Source organism: Dipodomys spectabilis, unplaced genomic scaffold, assembly GCF_019054845.1.
Source record: "Dipodomys spectabilis isolate Male_0828 unplaced genomic scaffold, ASM1905484v1 ptg000159l, whole genome shotgun sequence".
Classification (NCBI taxonomy): Eukaryota; Metazoa; Chordata; class Mammalia; order Rodentia; family Heteromyidae; genus Dipodomys; species Dipodomys spectabilis.
In genome coordinates this window covers 3,243,146-3,248,456 of record NW_024870836.1, presented here as the reverse complement: position 1 = coordinate 3,248,456, position 5,311 = coordinate 3,243,146, and the positions used below count along the sequence as shown (strand labels likewise).

General features: G+C 33.0%; 1 non-coding gene across 1 annotated transcript; it reads left to right on the top strand.

Moving 5' to 3' along the window:
• Positions 1–2,142: 2,142 nt before the first annotated feature.
• On the top strand, positions 2,143–2,249 carry LOC122119030. The gene has a single exon (XR_006149500.1). It is a non-coding gene; the product is annotated as a U6 spliceosomal RNA (small nuclear RNA).
• The last annotated feature ends 3,062 nt before the right edge of the window (positions 2,250–5,311 follow it).

The window sequence follows — 5,311 nt, the reverse complement described above, 5'->3', positions numbered from 1 at the left end:
GAGGATTGAAAGTTCTGGGAAGGAAAAACAAAGGAGGACGCTACAATGCTTGATAAGAAATGTACTCATTATCTTGTCCATGTAATTACAACCCCTCTGTACAGTATTTTCCCAATAAAAAAGAAAAAATAATAAAAAGAACAAAATTTTTAAAAATATATAAAGTAATCTTGTAGAAGATTAAAAAAATAAAAGAAAAATAATTTTAGGTCACAGGTTAAAGTATCTTATCCATTCCAATGATTCCTATGAGATAAAATTTATAGTAGAAGTAAAAGTGAAAAGGAACTAGTAGATATGTTATTTTACCATTTAGAATGACAAAGAATAATATCATGTCACTGTCATAACTCTTAAAGAATCCAAGGTTAACTGATGGTTGCTTTTATGTTCCCACAAAACCAGTAGATCCTGAAGCATAATAGTAGCCCAGCAGAAATTCTAAGTAGCAGACATGGGGCATGGAAGAGAAAGAGAGGAAATGAGACAGAGTGAAAGAGAGAGAGAAATATCATAATATTGAAAGTGAATAATAGATAAACAAGAGCTGTATGAGAATATTCATACTGCTATCTTTAGACTCTATGTGTACATTTGCAGGTATTTGATATTTGTAATCCATCAACATGAAATATAAAGTTATGTTGATAAAAATAAAAGTGACTCAGAAGAAATTATAAATGCAAAAACGATCTTCACAGCAGCAAACTCTCAGAGATATTTCATGACTTTGAAAAGGATAAAGTGGGTGAAGTTACTATAAATTTAGAAGTACAACAATTCACAAAAATAGAAAAAGATATTTATATATTTCCTTATATAACCCAAAGCAAAAGGAAAATGTTGTTTAGATGATTTTTTTAAAAACACAGTCTCTCAAGTGCTAGGAAGTTGGCTCAGTGGTAGAGTGCTTGCCTTTCATGCATGAGGCCCTGGGTTTGATTCCTCAGCACAACGTAAGTAGAAAATGTTGGAAATGGTGCTGTACCATAAGTGTTAGCGCTAGCCTTGCCTGAGGAACAGCACTCAGGCCCCAGAGTTCAAGCCCCATGACCAACAAAGTCAAAATAAAACAAAACAAAACAAAACACAGTCTCTCACATTTGTGGCCTCAACTCTGTAATACTGTTGCTTCAACCTAGGGGTAAGATTTTAGTTGTGGACATGTATCAACTCTCCTGATTCAGACTCTACTTGATCATTTTTTAATAAATATTTTGTTCTTAATTTTCCTAGTTGTAAATTCACATGCACCTATAAAAAAATGGTTTGACCACCCCAGTAACCTTCTCAAAGTACCTCCTAATGATGACTAACAAAAAGTTGTATTATATAACAAGTAAAACAATGCTACAAAGAAAACCAATAATTAAATAATGATTAATAAAATAAAAAACAAACCAATTACCAGTGTTTTTAGTATTTGAAGTGCACTACATATTAGATTTTACTATTTTCTCATATTCCTGTACATTTTAAACTGCCTAAGATTATGATGTTCAACAAGATTTTTATAGGCTATGAATAGTCTTCAAAGTTACACACTAAGGTTATTATTTATGGCTCATCTCATTATTTGTTTATGGCTTATATGATCTCTTGTTCCTCACTAAAATATAAAGTAAGGAATCCCTAAATTTTAACAAGAACTGTGTAGTTAGCAAGTCTTAACCCTTCATTCTGCTTCTTTACACAAAGACTTGCAACTTCTCATTAACAAAGTTTCTATAAATTCTGAAATGTACATACTTAGTAGTATATGTCTGCTAACATAAATCTTAAATACTTTATAGAAAATTTTATACCTGCCAAACAGTCTTAATTTTGGCATATATAAGCAAATTCCTAAAATTAAATAGATATAAAACACTAAAATTTTTAACAACCCTTAACACTTGCTGCTGTGTTCATTATGACATGTGCCTTGTATAGAACAATTGAATTATTTCCCCTACACATCTCTTGAACCGCAAATATCTGGAATTATTTTGTTTTTGACATGTCCATCTTGACATTATTCTTAAATGTGTGCTTATGTAAGAAGTACATGGTTCTAAAATTTCACAATTCTTCTAAACTTACTTTTTGTTGAATTGCCTAGTTTAAGAAAATCAATTACACTTTATATATAAAAAATATTCTGTGCTCAATTCAGCATCACATAAACTAACATTGTAATGATACTGAGAAGATTAGCATGGCTCCTGCGCAAGGATGACAGGCAAATTCCTGAAGCATTCCATAGTTTTACAACAATAGATGCTGGAGGGGATGTGGCCAGAAGGGAACCTTACTGCATTCTTGATGGGAGTGTAAACTTTTTCAACCATTTTGGAAATTAGTATGAAGGTTCCTCAAATGACTCCACATAGATCTCCCCTATGATCCAGAAATCCCACTTTGAGGCATTTACCCAAATGATCACAAACAAGACCATCCTAAAACTACCAGCACAACTACATTTATTGCAGCATTATTTAAGATAACTAAGATATGGAACCAACCCTGATGCTCCTCAGCAGAAGAATGGATCAAGAGGATGTGGTTTATATAAACAATGGAATTCTATGCCTCCATCAGAAAGAATGGCATCACCCAATTTGTTAGAAATTGGAAAGATATGGAAAAAATATTAAGTGAAGTAAGCCAAATCCAAAAGAACACAGGTTCCATGGTTTCCCTAATTTTCAATAACTTTATATGTATAGTATAAGCAGAAAAGGTCAAAAGCTATGTCCATATGACCAGATAACATAATGTTACGGGAAATGAAACCCAAGATAGGGATACAAGAATTTTTCTCTTTTTTGCTATTGTTTCTAATGTACTTATAATGTGCAATGTGATTTTTTGTGTCTTTTTATAGGTTCCTCCCCATGCTATAACAACTGTTTTCACTGTATTTGAAGTTGGTGCGCCTATATCTTGTATATATGCTCTTCTAATTTGGGGAGAGGAAGGAAAAAACAAAATGCCTAAATAGGGATACAGGTTGACCCATTGTAACAATGAAATGCACAAGACACTATGCTGAAAAATGAACGTTACAATTTAGGCAGGGGAAGGGGGGAGCGGAGTGCACTTGTGGAGGTGCGAGGGAAGGAATGGTAGGGGAAAAATAAAGGAGGAGGTAACAATGTTTGTTAGGAATTGTTCTCATTACCTAGCTCATGTAAATATGACCCCTGTGTACAGTATTTTTACAATAAAAAGTATAAAACTTTTCTAAGAGGAGGAGTTTATTACCTTTATTTTGCTTATATAATATCGTTAACAAAGAAATTAATGCAAAACACTGATATGAAGATATTTAGAATGGATGTATGTGTGTATGTGCATGTGTGCACGCACGCGCAAGTAGCATGTGTGTACAGGAAATTTCATTTCTGTTGGCATGCTCAGAATTTGAAATCGCGGCTTCAAGGTCTTGCTAGGCCTTTCCTCTTAGATTGGTGAGGTACTATATAAGCTACATCTTCATTCTTGGCCCTATGCTAGTTCATTAAATTTTTGAAAAATTATATCATGAATTTATTTTGCCCTGATTGGGTTCCAACTGTTATCCACAGATCTCGGGCTCCTGAGTAGATGTCCGGAGGAGTTAGGATTACAGGTGCGACCATCCAGCACAAGGTTTTCAGAATAATTTCAAAAGTAGAAGAAAATTTACTTCACAGGGTCCTGTTTTATCATCTCCTACTTTGAAAGCATTTTGTGTGATTGTATATGAATTTTTTAGGTTTTTGATTCTTAAAAGTCAGTTAATGATAATATTTAAAAGTTTTAGTACTTTTTAAAAAGGAAACTGGAAGTTTCCTCAATTTATAAGCTCAACTCTCTACATGATAACCCAATCTCACCAACACAGTCTGTGTTGAAGACAAAATGTAACAGAAAACAATCACCATGGACATTAATTGCTATGCTATTATTTCTTGGACAATATGAATTTTGAATTGAGAGTGTAAGAGAATGGAGAGATTTTACCTACCTTTTGTGTACTGCTAAAAGGCTTTTGGAAACTTTGCCTCATTTCCTTTCTCACTGTATGTCTTGGGGTCATCTACTTAAGGCATTTAATTACAATTTTTCCCAACACTAAAATGGTAATAACATTAGCATTATAACAAATATTATCTTAAGAATTAAGGGAAATAAAACTTGTGAAGTACTTAACCTAAACTTCTGTGAAGGAGCTTTGAGTTTAGCCAGCAGTTTTTTTTAAATACTAAATAGAATGCAATAAGCATTACAAAAGCCATTACATGTAGTGAGAAACCAAAAGTAATGTTATCTATTGACCATGTTCTGCTTCCAAGGAAACCAGGGTGATAACTTCTTATTCTGTAAATCAAACTGTTTATCTTATATCTTACGTCTTGGTAGTGTAAAAGTATCAGGGAAAGAATAATGAATGAATGTTGTAGACTGAGGTGAAGTCCATATGAAAATGTGAAAAACTGATAAAACATAAAAGTACCTTCGCGATATGTTGTGGTTTACATTTTAAGGAAGACCTAGAAGAATGAATTCTCTTTTTGATATCCTAGCATAGCTCCTTATAAGTAGGTACTCTTTCTTCCTTCTTGTAGAGGCATCATCAGATGAGAGGAACTGTATTTTTTTTGTTTGCTTCCTTCCATTTATTCTTCAGTTTGAAATCTGAACTATTGAGACTGAAAGAGAGCAAGGGAAATTAGACACATAGACTTTGGAAAGAACAATTAACGTAAAATAAATAAAATGCACATAGTCTTGTTAAAGGTCTAACTAAATTGAAGTATATGGTCTCAAGCATTAACAGAAAATGATTTAAGCAATATCATTTTATTGAAAATTGAAAAATGTTAGGAGTGGCTTAATATTTTTCTATCTACTACCTTGAATTAATTATTGATTTTGTATAGAGAGATTAAAGATGAGATTAACAAGAAACTTGATTAAAATTGGACAAAAGTTCTGAATAGACATCTTTTCCATAAAGCCCTGAAAATCGCCAGTGGGCTAACAAAGTTGTGTTTAATACAACTTCTACGCTGGTTTAATGGTTTGTGAACTGAAATCATTAGAGAAATGTAACTCAAAATTACTATGATAAGGGGTTCCGGGAAGATGGCGGAGGAGAAGCTGGAGGCTAAACAAGCTCTCACAGAGAAAGAAGTTTTATTTTATTTTTTTTAAATTTAATTTTTTTTTGTGAACATACTGTACAGAGGGGTTACAATTACATGGGCAGGATAATGTGTACATTTCTTATCAAGCATTGCAGCCTCCTCCTTTGTTTACCCTTCACATCCCTTCCCAATCTCCC